At 40.8% G+C, this 8,346-nt stretch overlaps 1 protein-coding gene across 1 annotated transcript in view; it reads right to left on the bottom strand.

The window, feature by feature from the left end:
* Positions 1-8,346, bottom strand: part of LOC107752041 (teneurin-2-like) — a 219,766-nt gene that overhangs the window by 68,409 nt on the left and 143,011 nt on the right. The gene's annotated exons all lie outside the window — the stretch shown is intronic.

Below are 8,346 nucleotides of genomic sequence, written 5' to 3'. Positions count from 1 at the left end.
GAGGAGATGACAGGTGAACCAATGATGGGTTTAAACACTCAAATCTCGAGATTGTCTCTCCAAGGCCTCGCGCCATGCTAATTTTTCCCTCATTCATCTGGCTGTAACAGCACCTGATTACAGCAGAACAAATGCTGTTTACAGCAGTTGGCCATGTCTGCTGTGTGTGTCACAAAGGGATATTAGGCGGTTGAGTTTAACTGAGCTAATTATTCAACTGTCGAGTCACCTCACTCGACTGTGAATTCAACATATGAATCAACTGCACATTTACAATGTGCCATTATGTGTGCAGAGGGAGCGTTTCATATGGCATTTTCAGTCATTTAATATTCAAGTGTTAGAGTCTAATCACACATATTGTTATTGTGACTATTGAAGTACATAATGTGTGTGTGTTGACAGGCTCTAAAAAGATTTGCCATACGACAGTTTAGTTAATACTGAACAACACTCATTCTTTATACAGTATCACATGCTCTTGATTTCTCTTCATCTAGTTAATGGTAACACAAACTGAAGAGAAGAAGAAGAAGAGAGAGAAGACAAGAAGACAAGAAAAAAGAGACAAGACAAACTGAAATGGGTCAAAGAAATATAAGGCATCAAGACCAAATGAGAAAAGAGGAGACAAGTTGAGTCAAAATGAGACGAGAAAAATGCAAGCTAAATTGAGACAAGAGAAGAGACAAAATTAGACAAACCAAGATGAGACAAAATGAAAAAAGTGAAGAAACACATCAGCACGTTTTGAGATGAGGAGTAAACAACAAGACGAGTAAGACGAAACAGAGAGGAGAAGACAATAAAAATGTGACAGGAGAAGAGAAAAGACAAGTCTAGAGAAAGACAAACTGAAATGAGTCAAGGAAAGAAAAGAAAAGGTTAGACAAGGCAAAATGAAAAAAGAGGCCAGTTGAGTCAGAATAAGACAAGAAAAAGACAAGATGGTGACTAAATGAGACAAACCAAGACGAGACAAAATTAAACAAGAGAAGAGACATGTCAGCATCAACAACAAGAGAAAATATGAGACAAGGCAAACTGAGACAAGAAGAGGCAAGCTGAAATAGTTGCATCAACAAGTTTTGAGATAAAACACGAGAAAATGAGATGAGACAAGAAATGGGACAAGAAAAGAGGCAGGAAGAGAAAGTACAAGAAGAGAAGAGACGAGGAGAAATGCACACACAAAATCACATTCTCCCCCTCTTCATCTCGTTCTCAGTTTCAGTTTATTGGCATGATAAGTAATTGTGCATTGGTATTGCCAAAGCATTAGCAGCTTAGCTGCATTCTCCCATTCTGCTGCTGATGCAGGGACGTCTGATTTACAACACTGCTTGTCCTCCATCCACCCAGACAGCTCCACAGAGACACAGGAGGCTGGATTGAATCTCCCAAATGACCTTCATTGTGAAAGACACAGCGCTAGACAGGTGCAAAGAGGCAAATGCATAATCTAAACAAACAAAAAACAAAAAGACAAATGCTTTCAAGTGTGATTGAAGACATGCCGTCCTCACAGATCGGCCCAAAAGCGTTAGGAACCCAAGTAGATCAGTCATCCCCTTGCTAAAACAACTCCGCTCTAGCTCAAACCAAATGGAAGAGCAGCAGAAGTTAATAGAAAGTGTTGAAAAATGAGTAAATGTGTGAAGAGGTGACAGAGTGAAGGAGTGAGGCTGCAAAAACAGCATGTGCCATGGAGGAGCCGAGGGAGAACCAGCTACAGAGGATGTGATTAAGTTGTAAATACTGTCAGCGGAAAGGTCAATCACTGAGTTTACGACCGTCAGTTGATCGAGAAAGAGGCCGAGATGAGAAAGAGACGGAGTGAGCGAGAAACAGAGGGAATGAATGAGAAAATGAGAGAAGACGTGTGGGCTTCGTGCTGCTGAGATGGAAATCAAGCAGCACCCACATCACACAGAGCTTTACAACCATCTGCTCACACACATGCTTAATAGCGCACCCATGACACACACGCACACACATCCTTTTCAAGAGCTCCGCATGCAAGCCCACGGGGACTTTATCATGCTGTCCCCATTAGGGATGTGCAAAATGACATATTTTCATAAACCACTAGTTGGCAGGTTGTCTTAATGATGTGATGACCTTAAGGAAGCCCTGTATAATTACGCTGATTTTAAAGACAAATTCTAGAGTTCAAAAACAGCTGGACAGAGTGCAATTGAATGGAACAGGAGTCTCGCTTTGTGTTTTTCAAAGTTTTTTAACAATACTTAATATTAAAGTTGAAAATGCAACTGTTATTTGTAAGCATTGGCAAAATAAATAAATAAAAATAGCTACTAACAGCAAAATCGAATACATTTGGGGTCAGTATTGTTTAATATTCTTGAAATGAGCCTCTTATTCTCACTAAGGCTGCATTTATTTGATCAAAAATACAGTACAAACAGTAATATTGTGAAATATTACTACAATTTAAAATAACTGTTTTCTATTAAATATACTTTAAAATGTAACTTATACCTGTGATGTCAAAACTGAATTTTCAGCATAATTACTCCAATCTTCAGCATCACATGACCCTTCATAAATTATTCTAATATGCTAATTAGGTAGTCAAGAAACATTTCTTAATATTATTGAAGAGAGCTGTGCTGCTTAATGTTTTTGTGAAAAATTTAATGCATATTTAATTATATTTAAAAAGAACTGCATTTATTTGAAGCAGATTTTTGTTGCAACATTACACATCGATTTAATTCATCCTTGCTGAATAAAAGCATACTTTTTTTTTTTTTTTTTTAAACGTACTGACCCTAAACTTCAAAATGGTAGTATAATCGCATTGTCACAGGGACAGAATATTTCTAATATTTCTTGTAAATAAAAATAAAAAATGCAATTAGAATAATTAAAATACAAATAATTATTATATAACTATATCTAGTTTTTTTTAAATTATTTGTTGTTTATAGTAAAAAAAAATGATAGCATATCTATCATATAAAATCTATCACATTATATCTAATCATGATTATATCATGGCTACACGTCACGTCACTTCACTTTATTAATGCATAATAACAGGAACATCATCTACAGTGTCTGGTTTGAGGTCGAAAGCAATGGTTTTTATTACATAAGTATAATTTTGATAGCTAAAGAGGTGTTTCTTTAAAGAGGATGAATTTAAGGACAACTTTGACTACACAGTACACTGACATCTCACTAAAATCCTCTTAGCAAAGATATTTCTCCTAATTTAACCAATTAGCACCTAAAATCTAAAACTTGAAATCTACAATTTGAGAAAAAAAAAGATGTGACAAATGAGTCGACCTCACCAATAAACTATCCTGACTCATCCCAAAGCCCCTACACACACCCTCTGAATCAATTTCACCCATTCTGCATCACACAAACACAATGAAAGAATGTTTACAACCAGCATATGTAGATTGAACCACATGTGTTGGCTGATGAATTGCTGCTACTGTGGCACGTGACTAGCACAATAGAAAGAGCAAAGCGGAACAAACAATAAAGAGTGTCTCGATTTTCACACATCTGTGTCAACACAAAAGCCCAGGAACCGCTGATGCTGTGCTCTGGGGTTAAACGCACTGTGTCTCGCCCACCTGTGCTGCTGGTGAGTTGCATGCAGTACACCTCAAGTCTCCAGCAGGGGGGGCTGGTGTCTGAGCAGCGGAGAGCAGAGAGAGGGGGATCAGGAGAGGATGTCAAACTTGGCTGGAAACCAGAGGAGGGAAAATTACGTGATATAATTTTGCTCTAGAATTCCGATTTTTCTGATGGCTTTGGTGGGGGGTGAGCTTTTTAGAGGCTCAGACGAGCAGGGAGGTCTGTCGACTGGCAGGCATGCAGCTGACTGCAGGAGTCTTGTACGCTGTCTCCTCTCCTCTTTTCTCCTCTCCACAAGCCTCCCAGCATGTGTGCGTGGCCTCACACAGAAATGACCACAGAGACTGTTCAAACGCATACAAATACACACCTTCTCTACATATCGGTTGCAGGTGTGCATATTTACAAAAGTTAGACGTGATATTTAACAGCACAGGATTACACATATTGCATGTTTATTCTCTAACATGTTGTAGCTTGATTCTCCACGGAGAGTTTTTTTCGATATGAGGCAGAGCAAGCGGCTGTGTTTACACTCTGGACCTTGTAAATGAAAAATCGCCACCTATTGCAACAATAATAGAATTGGTTCTTTACCTTTCCTCTGCACTAATGAGATGCTAATGAGAGCCCTGGGCGGCAGGGTTAATAGAATCCATATTTTCAATTAAAATCTTCCTCTCTCTCTATTCCTGATGGACGGCGTCCTCGTCGCCACAAACAGGCCCCTACTCAGCGAGGTAAACAGAGCCAATTAAGTTTCACCATCTCTTGATAACTCTATCACTCTCACAGTTCGTTTTGTGTGATCAAATGAGCTGTCATCAGGCATATGGCTCCACAACAGACCCAGGGTCCATTAAACTAGCCCACTACAGGAAAAAAGCGAGGGAATGCTTAATCCACCCTTGCTTCCTCCAAAGCTGAGATTCTGTCTTTAATTCTACATCAGCTTGCAGTGTGTGAGGTGTTGTGTGTGTGTTTTGCTGAGGTCAGCTGTGAATGTGTGTGCCGCTGGACTGAAAATCCTCAAAATGCGGTGTTATCAGTTCAGTCCGGCCTAGAAGTGATTTAGGGGTCTTGATCAGAGGCCGCCCAGTGCTTTGTATCTACACGTCGCCATCACTGATTGTGTATTCAACAAAACGCACACATTTACACTCAAGCGTGTGTACTGGATTAAATTAAATTCTATCTATCACCAGGTCTGCTATTATTATCTTTTCACCCTTTCATTCTCTTTCTCGCACCATTCTTCACCTCTCTAGTCAGGTCTGTTTACGTGAATCTCTAAGACGGGTATGGTGCAGGAAAACGAAAGGATATCAAAGCGAAGTGAGCTTTCGCACGTATGAATGTTTATGCATGTAAGGGAACAAAAAAATATGAGTGGGAGATTTTCTGCATTTCATTTCTTTTTGTTTTGCACATTTAAATAAAAAGTGTAGCACAGAACGAAAAAACACAAAACTAATTATTAAATGGATAACTATATAGTTTGGTCAGGTATAAGAATAAACATCATGGTTTTCACACACTGTTAACGACTAATGACATTTCACATCTTAACTGTCACCATGGGAACTTGAGATCACCGGAATACTAAATAGCACAAGACCAATAATTTCATAAGCTCACCAAACATCTCACTTATGGCTACTAGCAGTCACAACTGAGATGGCAGTTTCAGTTAGACAGCTGTAAACAACCTGCCTCAGGCATTCCCACCGTGAACGTGGTTGGCCTTTAACCTAAAAATCATTAAAACGCAGTCAAAACAGACATCATTCCTAATTTACTTCGCAATTCCCTGGAGACATAGCACCAACCCCACCTCGCCCCCCACCCAAACATTCCTCAATTACTCAGCAACAATGTTCCCTCAACAAAGCGCTCACTTTGTTTTTTCCCGCCGATATGCAAATTTGATCAAATTTGGCAATTTAGTCAGTTTACTCTGGGAGGTAAATTAGGCTAAACTGCAGGCTTGTAAATATTGAAACTCGCACATGCATGAATAATTAAATGAGAGGGAGGAGATGTATCAACCAGAGGCGCATCCATTCGCCACCCTCAGCCAGACGTCACTCATCTGAACTTCTGTCAACCTACATCAATCTAAAGTGCCAAGAGTGTCTACCGAGACCAACATTTAGAGAAGACGTTAGCAGCTGAAGGCATAAACAAGAAATGTGAGCTCTCCGATGAATGGACGCCCTGTTATCTGTGATTTTCCGACTGCTAGAGGCACGCAAGGGAGAATGATTGACGTTCTCTGACGCTCTTTTGGTCTACGCTGAGCATCCCTGCTGAAAGGACCGGCTTGAATTTTCACATTGCCTGGTTTGGTTGCTGATCCAGCTGATGGAGCAGCATATCCATGATGTTCAGCAGCAAAACTTAGTCCTTCATGGTCTTTTTGAAGAAGCTGGTTGACCAAGGAAGTTTTTAGCTAGCTAGGAAGCCACCAGCATCCAATACAGAATGTGCTGGTTTTTCCAGCAGGGTCTGAAGTAGTTTCTTTCACAGTTCAGTAGCACTCTCTCTCACACAAAACACACACACACATGGTTCTGCAGAGCTCTTACCAGTCTCTTGAGAGAGGGCTTTAGCTCTGCTGCTGGTGTTGCCCGAGTGATGCATCGCTCCTAGCGTGAGTCTTCCCCTCGTATCTCCTCCTCTCCTTTTCTCTGAACCGTCGGACAAGGTCCCCTGGCAGTCTCTCTCTCCTGGAGGAAGGGGCGAGGGGCTTCAGAAGCCACGTATGAGGAGCAGTTGTGCCCTCTCTGTCTCCGTACGCCCTCTCTCACACAACTTCACATGCGTGCACATACGGCACGCAGCCACTTTCCCTTTCCCGGTTGCACTCTAGTCCACAAGCCGACAGGAAAGGTCTTAAGGTACAGAAGAGCAAGACGGATGAGGGAACAAATGCCGGAGAAAAGAAACAGAGTTGTCATCAACCTCTCTGCGAGCACGGAGAGAAGAATGCAAAGGGCTGTTCTATCCTACATCTGCACATGACTGGAGCTCCGCACAGACTCTGAGCTCTGAGAATTATACAGCATCGCTGCGGAGCACGAGAGAGATAGAGAGAGAGAGAGAGAGGTGTGGGAGAGAACAAGAGTGCGGGGGAGCACAGAGAGAGAGTGAGAGAAAGAAAGGAGGGGTGAGGATGGGGGAAAGTGACAAAGCAGGTTCATCAAAGAGAGAGGAGGAGAGAAAACGAGACAGTTCGCGCACGTTTCCCCCGTCTAGCCGAGACGAGAACGTGTCAAGCCGTGTTACCAAGAGTACGGTCAGTATTCGTCCTTTAATGCACGCAGACAGACAGATTTTCACTTCTTTACACATACAAGTGGGTCCCTTTAGAGAGGAGGGCTTTCTGCATCAAAGGCGCTGACAAGCTGACACAACACACTGAACTAAAAAGCACCGTGCGGCTAAAAATACATAACCTTGTACCGCCATGCTTTCACACAAACAACACTGGATATGTGAATATCAGATTGGGGATCTGGCAGCCGCTCTGGGTCTTGAGCGGAAGAACACGATCTGATACTGAAATGCCCTGAGCCGGAGTGCTGTAATACACAAGCTTTCTTTTGCCTCGCACACACACCTCTGACAGGACACACACTTGAAATTACCACCCAGTAAAACACAACCGCTACTTCTTTGATGATATGCTTTATTTGCACTGGTTGTCAGCACAAACAACAGCACATAATGTATAAATAATCAAAAGTGCTGTGTGGGAATACAATGCTCTTTAGTTCAAAAAGACTCGAGAATAGAAAGTTCAAGTCAACATAAAATAGCCTTCACATTTTATGGAGTAGTAAAATATTCAATGATATTCATTGAGAAGACAAGAAAACTTGACTATGTCTATCAGGAATTCATCGAAAGATGAAAGTGGGCATTACATACTACCATGAGAGTTTGCGACTACACCCATGCTTAACCACCTTAGCATCCCATTTTTGAGGAGGCTTTTAACCTAGAAGTAGAGGTTGAAGGTCAAGGATCATCAGGGGTCTTGATGAATCCCAATGGTAAAATTTCACTTTCAAATTGTTATTTGCCATATAGCAACATTTATCCAATAACCTTTAACACCTTTATGATGATCACCCTAAAATGAAAGTTAAGACAACATTCACTCACCCTCATGCCATTTCACACCGGTACAAGTTTCTGTCTTCTGTGGTACAAAGATGATATTTTGAAAAATATCTCAACAACATGAGGGTGAGTAAATGATGAATATTCACTTCTGAGTGAACTATCAATTTAAATTTACCTGTATGCATTACACTGACACGTGTATCCAAAGTGACTTGCTTTCCCTAGGAATCAAACCCATTACCTTGGCATTGCTAGTGCCATGCTTACTATTTGAACTTACATGAATGCTTTGCAGCTCAAATGACTGCGTTGAATATCGGTAAGACTGTAAAAAGTTGTCAATACCTACCTGCAAGACCAGCCTAAAACAATGCCTAAAAAAGCCTTTTGGCTACTAAGATGATTAAAGGTAAAAAAAAAAATGTCTTTGGTGTCATACAATAGGTGACGTCAGTTGAAAACTAAAGTTGTTTCAGAGGTGTATGAAGTCATTATATTTTGATGAAAGGTTATGAAAACACATGATAACAGTCCCCAAACATGCATTAATAAAGAAAATAGGCTCAATTTTGATTTCATATTGACTTTAAAACT

Source organism: Sinocyclocheilus rhinocerous, unplaced genomic scaffold (genome assembly GCF_001515625.1).
Source record: "Sinocyclocheilus rhinocerous isolate Xijiao unplaced genomic scaffold, SAMN03320098_v1.1 scaffold662, whole genome shotgun sequence".
In the NCBI taxonomy this organism is placed as follows: Eukaryota; Metazoa; Chordata; class Actinopteri; order Cypriniformes; family Cyprinidae; genus Sinocyclocheilus; species Sinocyclocheilus rhinocerous.
Note: the sequence above shows the minus strand (reverse complement) of the source record. Positions and strands in the feature narration are given on the sequence as shown.